The sequence below is a fragment of the Pristiophorus japonicus genome, chromosome 3, assembly GCF_044704955.1.
Source record: "Pristiophorus japonicus isolate sPriJap1 chromosome 3, sPriJap1.hap1, whole genome shotgun sequence".
Taxonomy (NCBI): domain Eukaryota; kingdom Metazoa; phylum Chordata; class Chondrichthyes; family Pristiophoridae; genus Pristiophorus; species Pristiophorus japonicus.
This window is the reverse complement of record NC_091979.1, coordinates 149919768-149937708: the sequence shown is the minus strand read 5'-3', so window position 1 is coordinate 149937708 and position 17941 is coordinate 149919768. Positions and strand designations below refer to the sequence as shown.

Genomic DNA, 17941 nt, shown 5'->3' with positions numbered 1-17941 from the left:
ACTGGGTTGGGACTGCACGCGCCTGGTTCCATTCTTATCTATCTAATCATAGCCAGAGAATCACCTGCAACGGCTTCTGTTCCCACCCCCGCATCGTTACTTCTGATGTTCCGCAAGGATTTATCCTTGGCCCCCTCCTATTTCTCATCTACATGTTGCCCCTTGGCGACATCATCCGGAAACACAGAATCAGTTTCCACATGTACACTGATGACGCCTAGCCCTACCTCATTACCACTTCTCTGGACCCCTCCATGGTCTCTAAATTGTCAGACTGCTTGTCCGATATCCAGTTCTGGATGAGCAGAAACTTTCTCCAATTGAATATTGGGAAGACATTGTCTTCGATCCCCGCCACAAACTCCGTTCCCTAGCCACTGACTCCATCCTTCTCCCCAATTTCTGTCTGAGGCTGAACCGCACTGTTCGCAACCTTGGTGTCATATTTGACCCGGAAATGAGCTTTCAACCACATATCTGCAGCATAACACAGTCCGCCTATTTCCACCTCTAACATCGGCAGTCTCTGCACTTGCCTCAGCTCATCCGCTGCTGAAGCTATCACCCATGCCTGTTAGCTCTAGACTTGACTATTCCAAAGCACTCCTGGCTGGCCTCCCACATTCTAGCCTACATAAACTAGAGGTGATCCAAAATTCGGCTGCCCGTGTCCTAACTCACAACAAGTCCCGCTCACCCATCACCCCTATGCTACATTGGCTTCCAGTTAAGCAACGCCTCAATTTCAAAATTCCCATTCTTATTTTCTAATCCCTCCATGGCCTCGCTCCTCCCTATCTCTGTAATCTCCTTCAGCCCCAGAACCCCCCGCCCAGAGATATCTGCGCTCCTCTAATTCTGCCCTCCTCAGCATCCCTGATTTTAATCGCTCAACCATTGGTGGCTGTGCTTTCTGTTGTCTAGGCCCCAAGCTCTGGAACTCCCTGCCTAAACCTCACCGCCTCTCTTTCCTCCTTCAAGATGCTCCTTAAAACATACCCCTTTGCCCAAGCTTTTGGTCACCTGCGTTAATTTCTACTTATGCGGCTCGGTATCAAATTTTTAATCGCATTAATACTCGTGAAGCATCTTGGGATGTTTCACTACGTTAAAAGGTTCTATATAAATATAAGTTGTTGTTGTTGCATCCCTTGGACTTAAGAGAGCGGATATGAGGGCCGTACCAGGGGGAATGGCCAGGGTGAAAGAGAGTAATGGTTTTAATGGAGACTAAGGCATCAAAGGTGGAAGTGAGGGTGTGGTTGAGTAGATTGTTAGCTGCAGAAATGTCACTGTGTCTATCCTTTTACTACTTATACACTTTAAGTCCTGGTTATTTCCCTTGATGTTGACTGCCAGTCTTCATTCATATTTCCTCTTCCGTAATTTCCATTTTCTCTTTCTGCCTCTAACTTTTAAATTTTTCATAGTTTTCTTCTATATTACGTACTTTATATTTTTATGACTTTTTTTAAAAAAACTTCATTTTTGCTTGAAACGATTTATCCACTGCCTCAGACGTACTCCCCTACTTTAAGTCGAAACTTATTTAACCTAAATTTTATCCATCTCATATTTGAATATTTCCCACTGCTGTTGGATCTGTTATTTTTTCCCCAACTAATGAGTCTGAGCTCGGTCGCGTTTCATCCCACTAACACTGACTAAATTTCAGCCGAGAGCTTTATTTTTGTTTCCCCCCACCATCCTTTCCCTTTTAACTATTTTCAATATGACTCCAAATAGGTTTTGGCCAATACTTTCCAAGTGTTTTCCTACTTTTCCTGCTTCATCATCCAAAAACAGAATTAGAACTTTATCCTTCCTTGGTGGACATTCAACATACTAATTAAGGAAGCAATATTGGATGCCTTCTAATGAGCTTTCTTATTTTCACCATCTTTGTCCTATCCTACTACTACTAAAACCTTTCTAAATTGTCTACAAATCTTATCTTTATTCCTTCCCATTATTCAGTGTATTCAAAATGTTGTAACAGATCCCTTATTATTTCTTAACTCAACCAAGATAGAGTATATGTCAGGGTGCACTACACATCACCCTCTGCGAGAGGACGCTCCTCCAAAGCTTTTGTTTATACTCTGCACACCATGAGGTGTGCAAGAGTGAATGGACTATCTCTCCTAATTTGTTTTTTTTTTAATAAAAGAAAGCTTTCTCCTCTCAGAGTTGCCTGGCGTCCTACTTCTTTAAATAAAAAAGGTTTCCATGAGTAAATGCCAAAATTGGACTTTTTGCATTCTGTTTTGTCACCCATTGCTGTTCTATGTATCTTTCCCATTCGCCAGAAAATGTGCTATTTTTTGCAGGCTTTTTCTTTTAGTTTTTTTTATGTTGTCTCTTACCTCTTTAGTTGCCCATGGCTGTTTTGTTTTTTTGGCAAGTAGAGCTCTTCCCCCTTAGAGGTAGAAACAGATTTGCTCAGTTTACTGTGGACAGTCTCTGCCTAATTGCATTGAAGTCAGCCGTACCTAAATCTGGAATCTTAGTAGTTGTTTTGTGTTTCTGCTTATTCCAATCTATATTAAAGTTAAAAATCCCCATTAAAACCACTTTGTCTTTGCTATACGTTTGTCTAATCTCTACATTTATACAATCCACCACTTCACAGCTGCAACCAGGGGCATATACACAACACCCATTACAGACTTAAATCCTATTCCTATTTCTTAATTCTACCCATAAAAGTCTCCACTGCCTGCTTACCTCTCGCTATATTTTATCATTGAAGTGATTTCATCTATAATCACTAAGGCTGCCCCTCCCCCTCTACTATAGTCAGGCCTGCAGGAAGAATGCATTTAACTTAAAGTAATCCGGCAATTAAAGGGTTAAAGGGGCAGTTTTGTAAATTGACCAACCACGTATGAACTTTTAAAAAATAAGCTACCAGTGGAACAAAACGCAGGAGGAGATTATTCAACAGAGATTATGAATATGCTATCCAAGGAAGTAGTTGGAGTGTTCATACCACACAATGACATGTATTTGTTTAAATCTAAAGGACTACTTGTTGATTGACCCTACATAGCGAGGCTGTTGACAAGACAGGACAGGTGATGATCACGGCCACACCAAGTCTGGAATGGTCACCTCACTCTTTTGAAATGCTAGTGTCAACCTTGTTGCAGAAGTGAAAAACCCATTCGCCATGTTGATAGACCCAAAACTCCCCATCAAAGCACTTTGGACTTGATTTTCTGTCTGTTGCTGCCGCTGTTTTCACCCCAGAGGGGCGGTAATGGCAGTGGAGAGCATTTCCAGGTAAATTTTGCAGCTGGAGACGCAAACAATTTCCCACCCGGGTTAACGCCGAAACAGAGATGCGACCGAATTTCCACGCCTTTGTGTGATAATGGTTGAACATCGAACAGAATGAGGGCATTCCCTTGTGTGATAATGGAGTATTCATTTACCCAAGATGGGGAGATGGTCAAATGGTACATCAAAGGGGGGATTTCGTCATTCATTGTCACGGGTAGGATCTTTGCATTATAAAAAGGGTGTGTTTAGGGACAAACCTCAGCAACTTGCAAGGGAACTGCGGGCAGATTTGATCAACCGCACTATGAGTGGGTGAGTGGTGTTTGAAGTTAGAGAGTGACTGTTTGACATTAAAGGGAACAGGCAGTGACGTTTGTTATCCGTAGTATAATAAACAGTTAAAAGAATACCGAGTTGTGAGCCTTGACCATTTTTATCCCACCCAGACAGGTTCAGATCAGATTCTGGAATTAAAGTAAAAGAGGGAGTTGTGGGTTCACCTACCTACACTACCATTTTCCCTATCTTTCCTGTAGTCCTTATAACCTGGTAAATTAAGTTTCCAGTCCTGACTGTTTTGCAGCCATGTCTCAGTAATGGCTACCATGTCACATCTTCCAAGTTGAATTTACACCTGTAGTTCATTCAATTTGTTCCTTATACTTCGTGAATTTGTATAAAGAACATTTATTTGGGCAACACACCTTAATCTGTCCTTCAACTCTAATGTTTTACTCACATATTTCTTATTTCTTTCTCCTGATTTAATTACTTCACATCTTTTAGTTTTCCTTTTACTTATAGGGCTGAATTTTCGGCTTTGATGATTCTGGGGCAATAATGGTAAAGTTTGCACCTCAGTCATCAAAACTGAGCGGCTGGGCCCAGTGTGTGGGGTGCAGCGGTAAGGGAGGCATTGTACACCTCTTTTAGGGCATTAGGATGGGAAATATCCCGAGCTAAAGAGCTGGGCCGGGAGCGCTCCGAGAGGGGTCTGGGGAGAAAAAAAAACCTGAAAAAAACATTCCCAATACATAGCACATGCCACCACAACATAAAATGCTAAAAACATTAAAAGTAAAAACAATCACACTTGCCTTAGGACTGCATTATTTATCTCTCTGCAGCTGGTATAGGTTGGACTGCCGGATTTCCCAGGAGGTCACAGCGAGGTGTGCTGCGGGGAGTATGGGTCGGGCGGGAGTCAAAATGAGAGTTGGTGTCGCAACCAGGGGCACTGCACACAGGCGCAGCTCTTCCAGGTAGTACTGCTGCGTGCCGCCGCAAAACCAGCTACGTAAACCCCTGTGGGGTGCCGGAAGCTGACCACCTGTCCAGAAGATCTCATCGCCACCATTGCCACTGCTCCGGAGTGCAAAGGACCGGAAAATCCGCTCCATAGTGCCTAAAACTCAATTTCTGACTGTTACTTTACTCTCTTCCCTTTCGTTTGTTTTTGAACGATTATTTATACTACATTTTCCACCTGAGCCCTCCCTCCCTCCCTCCTCTGCTAGTTTAAAGCCCTTGTGACCGCCCTATTTATCCTTTCTGCTCGGACCCTGGTCCCAGTCTGATTCAGGTGGAGCCTGCCCTAATGGTACAGTTCCTTCCTGTTCTAATAGTAGTGCCAATGTCCCATGAAATGGAACCCCTCTTTCCCACACCACTCCTTCAGCCACATGTTTACCTCCCTAATCGGCTTACCCCTGCACGTGGCTCAGATAATAATCCAGAGATTACAACCTGTGAGGTTATGTTTTTAAATTTAGCTCCTACTTCCTAGTACTCTCCAAACAGGACCTCTTGCCTACTCTTCCCAACACAGACCACAATGACTGGATCCACCTGCCCACCACCACTACGGCTAATAACCTTTCAAGATGGTTCGAGATGTCCCTCACCCTGGTACCAGCTGGCAACATATCAGTGGGACTTTCGATCCTGCTTACAAAGGATGCTATATGTCTCCCTAATTATTGAATACCCGACAACTACCATATTACGCTTCCCCTCCTCCCCTCTTTGGACAGCCTCCTGTTTCAAGGTACCACCCAGAAGGACAAGGGCAGCAGCCGCACAGGAACACCACCACCTCCAAGTTCCCCTCAAGTCACACACCTTGCTGACTTGGAAATATAGGGCTCTTTCTTCATCGTCGCTGAGACAAAATCCTGGAACTCTCTACCTAACAGCATTGTGGGAGAACCTTCACCACAAAGGTACAGTGGTTCAAGGCAACGGCTCAAGGCAGCGGCTCATCACTACCTTCTCAAGGGCAATTAGGGATGGGCAATAAATGATGGCCTTGCCAGCGACGCCCACATCCCGTGAATTAATTTTTTTTTAAATTATGGGAATTGGGTGTGGAGGTCACACTCGAGTAAAATACATTCTTATTCTGAAGATTATCATATTTTGCATCACATATGTGGACATACATATCTATTAACCTACATATGTTTGCAGTATCAACTTTGATAATGCAATATTTTATAACAATGGTATACTTTGTGAATAAAACATTTGCAACTTATGTTAGCAACCAAACAAAATTGAGAAAAGCAATACATAACGTTACAAGAACTACAGTCCTGTTCTGAGAGGTCATTTTTAAAACCACGAGGAAAGTCTCTGGGCACTAACATTCAATTTTCTCCAGATTTACTGGATCCTCAGTGCAGACATGCTAAAGGTATATTTACCTCCTCAAACTCATTCTAATGAAAGCTATAGAGAACTTACAAGGACAGATTTATTAATCTGTGCAGCTGTTTTGTAAATTGAGAATAAAGTCTTGGTAGAATCATTGCTGAGCAAAGGTCTACAGTCTGTGTTTTCCTGGTACAAAAGAAAGCTAGAACTCATTTTACACTTACATTGAGCCAAGAATTGACCAGAGGGTTTCTCTGGATGTCAATTCTAAGGTAGCAACCAAGAGAAATACACACATTTTTACTAAGCATTAATTTCTTGCCTTACTCCAAGATGACCAGCACTTGAAAAGCACTGGAATGGCAATACTCTAAGCTGGCCTGAAAATATAAGTCCTCAGAAACACATCACTAAAATTCTGCACTGCTTTAGTATGTTTCGACTGTATGTGAAGATTGTATAGCATCCCAAGTGATACTCTTCAGGTAGATAACTGGCAATATTCTATTATGTGGCATTTGAACAAATGACTAAGTTCCTGTAGATGAAAGTGTTCCCAAGTCAAACAAGTAAGGTTTATACAAGTTGATGTGAAAACTTTGAAAATTTATGCACAACACTTTTTCCTGCTATTGGTTTAGATGTTCAAGAATTGGAAAACTTAAAGTGGGGCAAATTTATGCAATATCTGTTGGCGGCTCTGATTTTATTGTATATGCAACAGTACATATGAAACATGTTACATTACTATTATACATTATACGCAAGACCAAATAAACATGAATAAAATACAATGATTACACATTCAACATGCAGAGTTCTAACAAAGCAACCTCGGCATCTCTTGTGCCAATAAATTCAGACTGGGTCAATTATTTAATCCTTGAATATGAAGTATTAAATCTGAATTTTCATTTTTTTTTAAATTTAACTGCTTACGCAATTTGTTTGCAGATCAACGATTTAAATAACAAAGTGTAGGCACATAGATCTAATGCATCAGTCATTACAATACCCACAAGTCATGTCTTCTATCTTTAAAACTATTTACTATAAAGTGTCCAGACTATCCTGAAAAATTATACAATTTCAAAACACTAGGGTACAGGCTACTTTCTAGGATAAGGCATTCAATTCAAAACTGAATATCTACTTTATTAGAAGAAAATATGTGGAAACATGTATTACAGGTTTGTGCTTTTTAATGCAATACGCATAAAGTGAAATAAAGTCTAGAGGAAGCATTTTTTGTTCAAAGTACTGCTCCTTCCTAAATTAGAAAAAACACTTACCAGAATTGTTTTCCTTTAAAAAAAGAATCAAATCTTACTGGCAGTATGAAGATGTACGAGTAGGGTCTGCCTCATTAAAGGCTGATCTATCACAGTCTTATCTACCGTGACCCGAGGTTGGTGCAATATCATGGTCCCATTCTTTACAAAGGTACTGCTTGGGAACACACAATACACTCCTCAAACTGATATTGCTAGGGCTATCCAGTGAGTGAGACCCAATTCAAGACTCTACTTTATACCAGCCACAAACATTTTTTTCAAGTATTAGGTCCTTTGTACAAAATATACTGCCTGCAATACTTTTTGCACTTTATGGAATTTCAATTTTAAATGAGACTTCCCCATTGCTCACCAGTTAAAGATGCCATGTGATGCAGTATTCTGTTATGGCTCAGAATATCCTGGATTTATCCTCGATTTGTACTTAAAATGTTAATCTCAACCAGGCTAATGGTACAGGCACTTTAATTGATCTTAAAGGTAAGAAAAAACAGGATTTCTGCTCCCAATTGCTATCAAGTGTTCACACTCTTGGAAGTGTATTTGCATGGATCTCTGGCAAAGACCAGGTTGGGCTTGAGGGTGGCGATCCCAGTCAACCTGACCATGCGATTCACTCTCTGCATTCACAAGAACGGGCACTTGGGCAAGGTACCAGAAAGCCAACATTGCCTGTACAATTTCATACCAGCATAAGTCTCTATTTTCAAGTCAAGGGATAAAAATTGGAAATTGAAATTTAAAAATTACTCCCATTAGGCATTGCAAGTAAAATTACAATAAACAGCCGATAGAAAGGTAGCTTCAGAAAAAAAACAATTCCTGCAAGTATAAATATTTGTTTCATCAATAAAGTATTCTTAACACCCAATTTTAACCTGCCGTGCCCACGGTAGAGTACTTACCACCGTGTTCCCAATCCGATCCCATTGGCAGCCATCTTAACCCATAGAATACTGAATCGTCTGAGGCGTCTGCTAGATGCCTCATGAATACATGTAAATCAGACATAATTTTAAAGTAAAATCACAAAGGTCCCGCTCAGTACCCAACCCGCCAGTAAAATCTAGTGGGATTGGTCTGTCAGTGGCATGAAGCAGTATTAAAAGGAGCATTCACTGGCAGGTAAGTGGATCATAGGCTGTGTGCTCTCTGGATTGCCAGGAGAGGTTCCAGGTTGCAGATCACTTTTTTCTGATATTTATTTTGCCTTACTTACCCTCAGTAAGCTCTATCTGCTCATCATGGGTCTTATTAGTGCCATTTTCATTTAGATGGAGGAACATTTAGATGATGCGAGGCAACAGCAGCAGCCTCAGCAACCAGCAGGAGCAACTGGATCTATTGGAAGACAGCAGGTGAGGGGGGGCTGATCGGAGGAGGTCATATTCAGCGCACAGGGTGTACAAGCCAAGAGTAATTTCCTTGCACTCCTTCAGGCAGGCTTCTGAAGACTTCTGAAACCTTCTGCAACAAGACCTGCTGCCTGCTGGACTGTAGAGTCATGCTCTGCCAGTAGCTGTCAAAGTCATCATAGTCCTTGACTTCTTTTCCATTGGATCCTACCAGAGACATCACCTATATCGAGTAGTCTACAGTACACAGCTGCATTAAGCTGGTCACCAATGTCCGGTTCACTAGAGCTAACCAGTATATCACCTTCCCCATTGACCACAACAGTCAACACAAGAGCGCCCTGGGATCTGCAGCAATGGCTGACTTTCCTCATTCCCAGGGAGTCAATGACTGCACATATGTTGCCACCAGGGTACCAGAACACCAGCAGACAGTCTATGATTAGGAAAGGCCACCACTCCATTAATGCTGGGGGAACAAGGGATATATCCTTGATGTAGGAAGCACAGGGTTAATGGGAATGTTGTTTTAAAACACTGTAGCTATGTAACAAGGCATGATGGGATGCTTTGTCAAAACAGACAGAGGTTTTGGGCCCAAGTTTCCACACGCGCCTAGAACGGCGCAGTCCCGACCTGGACGCCCGTTTTTCGCGCCACAAAGTGCGCCTAAAAAAATCCTCGGTATTCTCCACCTCCCTGCAGGTTCTCTGGCCCTCGGCGCAGCGCAGCACGAGCTGTGGGGGGGCGGAGCCAGGTCCCTGCGCTGAAAACAGTGCCGGGACCTCTGCACATGCGCGCTACAGTGGGCACTCAAGTGCAGTAACTCCAGGCGCCCGAAACTGTGTGGGAGGGGCCCGAAGCACGCAGCCCCTAGCCCTGGCCGAATGGCCTCACTGGGGCTGCGTGAATAAGGCTCCTCCCACGGCCAGCTCCTGCTCCCCCCCCCCCCCACCGACCAGACCCGACACCCGCTCCCCCACTGCCTCCGGACTGGACCCGACCTGACTCCCGCCCCCCGCCACCTCCGGACCCAACCCGATTCCCGCTCCCCCCCCCTCCGACTGGACCCGACCCAACACCCGCTCCGCCCCCCCCCCCCCGGACTGGACCCGACCCGCGCTCCTGCTCCCGCTCCCCCCGCCCACCCCCGACTGGACCCGACCCGACTCCCGCTCTGCGCCCCCCCCCCCCCCGACTGGACCCGACCCGCGCTCCTGCTCCCGCATCTCCCCCCGCGACTGATCCCGACCCCCCCGCCCCCCCCCACCCCCAGACTGGATCCGACCTGACCTCCCCCTCCCTCCCCCCCCTCTCTCTCCCTCCCTCCTCCCCTCTCCCCCTCCCCCCCGACCCGAACCGAACCTCCCCGACCCAACGCCACCTACCTGTAAATCTGGTGCTGGGGACGGGCCCTGCCCGAAGCCTCAGGCCGGCCCGTTCAGCCTTCGGTCCCGAAAGGTCTGCCTGAAGCACTTTCACACAGGTAGGAAGATGGTTTATTTAATCTTTTCTCTGCTTATAAATGTTTATTCAGGTTGGATTTATTTGTATAATATTTGTATAAGTATAAATAAGGATTTATTATAGAATTTAATGACTTCCCTTCCCTCCCCCTCCCCCCCCACCTCGTTCTGGACGCCTAATTTGTAACCTGCGCCTGATTTTTTAATGTGTAGAACAGGTTTTTTCAGTTATACAAAAATCTTCACTTGCTCCATTCTAAGTTAGTTTGGAGTACGTTTTCACTGTGGAAACTTTGAAATCAGGCGTCAGTGGCCGGACACGACCCCTTTTGAAGAAAAAATTCTGTTCCAAAGTGGAACTGTTCTACCTGACAAAACTGCAGAAAAAAAAATGTGGAGAATTGCGATTTCTAAGATAGTCCGTTCTCCACCAGTTGCTCCTAAAAATCAGGCGCAAATCATGTGGAAGCTTGGGCCCATAGTGTCAGTAGTTAATAAGTAACAGTTGGTATAAAGATGTTTTAAGCTACCTTGTTAAAGGGACATGATGAAACCTTGTTACAAAGGCAATGGGCAAACATAAGACAGTTGAGATAACAGAATACATCTGCTGAGAGCTGACGTGATTAACAATTGACAGTTGCGCGATTGTTGATCGCGTAAGCTCTTAGCTTGTCGACTTTCGCTTCCACTTGATTATGTATAAATACACTGCCACAACTACTGTAAAGTTGAGAGACTTCTGGACTTGACTTCAGGATGCCAAATGCTCGCTCATGCCTGCTTGTATTAAAAAATTCTCGTATCGTGATTTGTAAGTGACTTTGAGTGGTGTTTTTTCCCAAAACAATCACCTACACACGTGGCTCATGACACCACTCTGCAGCCCCACTAGACTGACCAACACAGAAAGACTTCCAATTATATAGTGCCTTTCATGACCTCAGGACATCTCGCAGCACTTTACAGCCAATGAAGCACTTTTGAAGTGTAGTCACTGTTGTAATGTAGGAAAGTGGTAGCCAAAAAACAGCAATGTGATAATAACCAGATAATCTGTTTTTAGGTGTTGGTTGAGGAATAAATATTGACTAGGACACAGGTATAACTAAAGCCCAGGGATCACCAGGATAATTAGTGAGCACATCATAGGGATGTCGAAGCAGAGGTCCCTACAATATGGACCACAAGGAGCCTCCAGCACATTATTTGACTTGCCTATCAGTAGGCATCGACCTGTGTGAGAAAGCCACCGCAGGTCAGGGCTATAAATAGAGCTGGAGCGTCGGGCCCTGGAACATCGTGGCCCGCCCCGACCTGTGAGAGAACACCACCGCAGGTCGGGGCTATAAATAGAGCTGGAGCGCCAGGCCCTGGAACATCGTGGGCGGAGGTGCGGCGAATGAGGGTACGGGGCCCAGAAGAGCCAAGGGCCCAGGGGCAGCATGGACCTGCCCACACTGCGATATGTGTGCGCACTAGGTCCATGCAGCAGAGCAGGTCTCCAATCGTCCTGGTTAATCTTTGCCACTGGATAAAGGCCGAGCTCTGTCAAGCCCATGTGATGGCTGATGTGAAACGGTCACCACACGTTAAAACAATTCATGCACAGGCATCTTCCATCCCCTCAACTGGAGTTCAAGACTGGAACATCGTCTCCTTCATTGAAACATCTGCAAACTCTCGTGGAAGCAAGTCATCCTCGTTCGAGGGACCGCCTATGATAATGATGAGTGGTGTGCTTCATCATGCACAACCTAGCCATACAAAGAGGTTTACGCTTGGAACAGCCAGAGCAGCAGTCCTCAACGGACAAGGAAGGCCAATAGGAAGATGAAGCAGCAGCAGCAGCAGGAGAGCCACCTCAACACCTTGAAGCAAGAGATGTGAGGGATGAGTTAATTGCTCAGTGATCTGCTCACTCCCTTATATTGAAAACTTCACAAAGCCCCTCTACATTACAGTCCTAGTTACATCCTTCCTAATCCTGCATTAAAGAACATTCAAATTAATTCACCCAGCTTCTATTTCAATGGCTTACTAACAATGCACACAGAAGCGGCTATAAAACCAGGCCAAACGTGCTGAATCGAATTCCCAACACAATATTGACTTCCATTCATTTCTCACTCAAGTCTCACCTCATGGTGTCTTTCTTAGAAGGTTTTCTAAGTCTACCACTCCTGTGAGTTGCTCCCCCAGTGGTCTCGGCAAAGCTGGTGGAAGGCTGCTGCTGCTTACGTGGTGACCCTTGAAATGCTCGTGGTTAGTGACTTCTGGGTGCTTGAGCCTACGTGGGCTTGGCTGCTGCCAGGATAGTCTGGCCCAGCGGCGAGTATTAGTTGAGATTGGGTGGCGAAGGAGCCGATATCCCGAGAAAAAATGCTTACTGTTCCCACAGCACCACTGCCACTCCTATAGTCCACTTGCACTTATCTGGGGGAGTGCAGACTGTGGCAAATGAGTGACTCCTTGAAAGCCCATATCTATTTGCTCTACAAATCTGTCCAAGGTAACACCTTTCTTCCAATATAGAGCTATAGCCAGCAAAGCAGATGTTTGCGCTTCCACCAAAATTGTAAAGCTAACATTGATTCTATTTGTGCAGCCTGACATCAGCATCCCTTGAGGGGCCCACATTCTTGAAGATGGACTGCAGAGTGCTGATGCCATGCAACATGACACCACACAGGCTAGAAGTTGACTCCCAATGCTTTCTGCCATAGTGCTGAAACATCTTGGCCTTTCAATCCTGGTATAACTGCTTGTGAGAGGCAAGCAGTTTTCTTTTCATGACTGGGCTCCTACAGTCCATTTCTCTGTCCTGCTCAGCCGAGCCGGGCGAGGAGCTCGCCCTTGTGCACATCAAGTTCTCACAATCAACAATGTGATAATAACCAGACAATCTGTTTTAGTGTTGTTGGTCAAGAGATAAGTATTGGCCAGTAAACTGGGGAGAACTCCTCTGTTGTTCTTTGAATGTCAAAGGATCTTTTACGTCCATCTGAGAGGGCAAACGGGACCTTGGTTTAATGTCTCATCCTACCAGAGTTATGCCCACAGTATATGTAGACGCCTGCTCAGATAAGCCACCAGCCTCACCTTCCCCAATCCTCATGACGACTAGTCTCCAGGGCTTTGTGCTCTGCTTCGGTCAGGACTTTAATGTTAGGTACTTCCATCCACCCCACGCAGTCTTTCTCCTCTACCTTGGATTAGATGCTGTTTTGTCCTCCAGAAAGATATTTATTGAAAGGGTAAGTGGAGATGTGCATAGCATGTGCATACAGGGTGTGTGCTAAGTGCTGGAGATAAGTGCAAAGTCGAGTATGTATTTAAGTAAGGAAGGAGCGCTGGGAGGAGTTAGAGGTTGTGCAACGTAGATCTCCTGCAGTCAGAATCAGGTGAATTTATAATGGGGAACAAAGAAATGGGAACACAGACTAAACGGTGGCACAATTGAGGAACAGTAGAGGACTTTTAAGGAGCTCATTCATAGTGCTCAACAAAAATATATTCCAGTGAAAAAGGGCGGTAAGAGAAGGGATAACCAGCCGTGGATAACCAAGGAAATAAAGGAGAGTATTAAATTAAAAACCAATGCATATAAGGTGGCCAAGGTTAGTGGGAAACTAGAAGATTGGGAAAATTTTAAACGACAGCAAAGAATGACTAAAAAAGCAATAAAGAAAGGAAAGATAGATAACGAAAGTAAACTTGCGCAAAACATAAAAACAGATAGTAAAAGCTTTTACCGATATATAAAACGGAAAAGAGTGACTAAAGTAAATGTTGGTCCCTTAGAAGATGAGAAGGGGGATTTAATAATGGAAAATGTGGAAATGGCGGAGACCTTAAAATATTTTGCTTCGGTCTTCACAGTGGAAGACAAAAAAACCATGCCAAAAATTGCTGGTCACGGGAATGTGGGAAGGGAGGACCTTGAGATAATCACTATCACTAGGGGGGTAGTGCTGGACAGGCCAATGGGACTCAAGGTAGACAAGTCCCCTGGTCCTGATGAAATGCATCCCAGGGTATTAAAAGAGATGGCGGAAGTTACAGCAGATGCATTTGTTATAATCTACCAAAATTCTCTGGACTCTGGGGAAGTACCAGCAGATTGGAAAGCAGCTAATGTAACGCCTCTGTTTAACAAGGGGGGCAGGTTAGTTTAACATCTGTAGTGGGGAAAATGCTAGAAGCTATCATTAAGGAAGAAATAGCAGGACATCTAGATAGAAATAGTGCAATCAAGCAGATGCAACATGAATTCATGAAGGTGAAATCATGTTTAACTAATTTACTGGAATTCTTTGAGGATATAACGAGCATGGTGGATAGAGGTGTACCGATGGATGTGGTGTATTTAGGTTTCCAAAAGGCATTCGATAAGGTGCCACACAAAAGGTCACTGCAAAAGATAAAGGTACGCGGAGTCAGAGGAAATGTATTAGCATTGATAGAGAATTGGCTGGCTAACAGAAAGCAGAGAGTCGGGATAAGTGGGTCCTTTTCGAGTTGGAAATCGGTGGGTAGTGGTGTGCCACAGAGATCGGTGCTGGAACCACAACTGTTTACAATATACATAGATGACCTGGAAGAGGGGACAGAGTGTAGTGTAACAAAATTTGCAGATGACACAAAGATTAGTGGGAAAGCGGGTTGTGTAGAGGACACCGAGAGGCTGCAAAGAGATTTAGATAGGTTAAGCGAATGGGCTAAGGTTAGGCAGATGGAATACAATGTCGGAAAATGTGAAGTCATCCACCTTGGAAAAAAACAGTAAAAGGGAATATTATTTGAATGGGGAGAAATTACAACATGCTGCGGTGCAGAGGGACCTGGGGGTCCTTGTGCATGAATCCCAAAAAGTTAGTTTGCAGGTGCAGCAGGTAATCAGGAAGGCGAATGGAATGTTGGCCTTCATTGCGAGAGGGATGGAGTACAAAAGCAGCGAGGTCCTGCTGCAACTGTACAGGGTATTGGTGAGGCCGCACCTGGAGTACTGTGTGCAGTTTTGGTCACCTTACTTAAGGAAGGATATACTAGCTTTGGAGGGGGTACAGAGACGATTCACTAGGCTGATTCCGGAGATGAGGGAGTTACCTTATGATGATAGATTGAGTAGACTGGGTCTTTACTCATTGGAGTTCAGAAGGATGAGGGGTGATCTTATAGAAACATTTAAAAAAATGAAAGGGATAGACAAGATAGAGGCAGAGAGGTTGTTTCCACTCGTCGGGGAGACTAGAACTCGGGGGCACAGCCTCAAAATACGGGGGAGCCAATTTAAAACCGAGTTGAGAAGGAATTTCTTCTCCCAGAGGGTTGTGAATCTGTGGAATTCTCTGTCCATTGAATGTATTCAAATCACAGATAGATAGATTTTTAACCAATAAGGGAATTAAGAGTTATGGGGAGCGGGCGGGTAAGTGGAGCTGAGTCCACGGCCAGATCAGCCATGATCTTGTTGAATGGCGGAGCAGGCTCGAGGGGCTAGATGGCCTACTCCTGTTCCTAATTCTTATGTTCTTATGTAATCTTTTTCACTTGCAGTTGTGCCATTTGATGCTCTTGTGAGCATTGCGAGATTGAGAACTGTTTTTCTCGGTGTGTAAACGGTAATTAAACTGGATTTTAATGTGGTACAACAAACTTTTTTGATTTTCTTTTTAACTGATTGGTTTAATCTCTATCTATTATAGGATTAAATCCGGCCAGACCATCAGCAGTGTGCGTGTGACTGATAGGAATTTGCTAGTACAAGCTGTTTTGGTGAAGGTTGAATTATTTTCACCATTATGTTTTAACTGTTCTGATCTCCTGGTGGCCTGTGGCATTTTTCACTACATTGGTAATGAGGATCAAAGCCTGAACACATAGTGCTGGGGATTTTCTGCTTTGATGTTTCTGGGGCAACAATGGCGGCGGGGCGGGAAAGCTAGCGCCCAAGAATAGTTTGTGCCTCAGTAAGTAAGTTTGGGCAGCTGGGCCCTGCGTCAGGGGGCGCAGCGCTAAAGGAGGCATTGTACACCTCTTAGGGTGATGGGATGGGAAACTACCGAGCTAAATTGCCAGGCCGGGAGCGCTCCGAGAGACGCCTGGTGGGAGCGGGGGATGGGGGGAACCTAAAGAAAATACCACATAAACATTGCCAAAACATTGCCCATGCCACCAAACACAACTCACAAAAAAAATTAAAATTAAATTAGGCGTCCATTACTTACCTCTTCACTGTCAGGATCGTTCGACCACCTGATTTCTGAGACGGTCAGTGTGAGGCGCGCTTTGTGACGTACGGGTTGGGCTGAAGTTCAAACTCGCGCCGGTGTCGCAACCAGTGGCGTTGCACACCGGGCGCAGCTCTCCCGGGCGGTGCTGCTCAGCGCCATCGCTAAACCGAACCCGAGGATCGCAGCGGGGCACTGGAGGCTGACCGTCAGGCCAAAACGCCTCACCACTGCCATTGCCACTGCTCCAGGGCGAAAAACGGATTGCAGAAGATCCGAAAATCCAGCCCATTGCACCTGCAAATTTCTTATTACAGTTCTATTGTGTCAGACTTTGCTGAGCATGATAAAGCAAAATGCATGCTGAAAGTACCTTTATTTCCTCATTTTGAAATATAGAATTGTCTACTGATACAATTTCAAACAGTACAAATCCCAGTAATTATGGGTCTTACTTTATATTTAACCTTTGTATTGTTTAAAAGATTTATGGTCTTTTAAACCACAATTTCTCAATGTCTGAATTCAGTACCATATATTTTTGATGAATCTTTCCTCTCTTCCATTGGTACCTGTTTTGTATGCAACTTTGGCACCAACTGTCATGTGGAACACCAAAGTTATCAACAGCAGCTCCTGTTTGTATTTAAAGGCAAGTACTTGAGTATATATCTATCTTTTTTTTTAAAACCTGTATGAGTTTCGAATCACAACTAAGATCGTTCTACCATAACAAAAATAACATCCATAACAATTTCCACAATACCAGCATGGCTACAGATTTTTTTTTAAAAAGGAAATAAATTGCTAACACAAACCATATCAGAAATAGAATTATGGTCCAATAAACAATTATTTTGGTGCTGGCTATGTCATTCTCCTGCCTCGGGAAAAATATTTTATTTGAAGTTGTAACAGAACAATGAGAGAAACTAGAAACTATAAAAGTTCATGTTTCAAATCAAGTTTTAAAACACAATGTTATACAGATCAAATTTTAGAAAAATCAGATTTTTAAATTTAATGCTATCAAATGGTATCACATTGCCTTAATGAATGCAATTTTCTGTGTAATTAACAACAACTTGTATTTATCTAGCGCCTTTTAATGTAGTAAAACATCCCAAGGCACTTCACAGGAGCGTAATCAGACAAAAATTGACGCCAAGCCAAAGGAGGAGACAGTAGGACAGGTGACGCAAAGCTTAGTTAAAGAGATAGGTTTTAAGGAGTGTCGTAAAGGAGGTTCGAAGGATGGAGATGTTTAGGGAGGAATTCCAGAGCCTAGGGCCTAGATGGCTGAAGGCACAGCCACTAATGGTGGGCCGAAAGAAGTGAGGGAGAAAGAAGACAAGAGATTAGAGTTGGAGGAGCGCAGAGTTCTCGGTGGGTTACGGGACAATTTTAATTGAAACACAAATATTCACACATTTTAGCCACTGACTGATTATAGGCAGTAAATCTAGCCCATTTAATTTTGCTCACCCAATCCCACATTTCCACCAGTTATTTTCATCCAGCCATTGTACTTACTTGTACTTCGAGATGTAATGCACAGTAATTTCAAATTCTGTAGCGCTTTGAAAGTTCTGGGGTAGGTATTGAAGAGAGTATAAACTGAGCTGACAGCTGGAAGCAACTTTTATAGTACA

At 44.0% G+C, this 17941-nt stretch overlaps 1 protein-coding gene across 4 annotated transcripts in view; it reads right to left on the bottom strand.

Annotated features, from left to right (window-relative positions):
• The window catches only part of slc39a10 (solute carrier family 39 member 10), a 166224-nt gene that overhangs the window by 90805 nt on the left and 57478 nt on the right, over positions 1–17941 (bottom strand). The gene's annotated exons all lie outside the window — the stretch shown is intronic.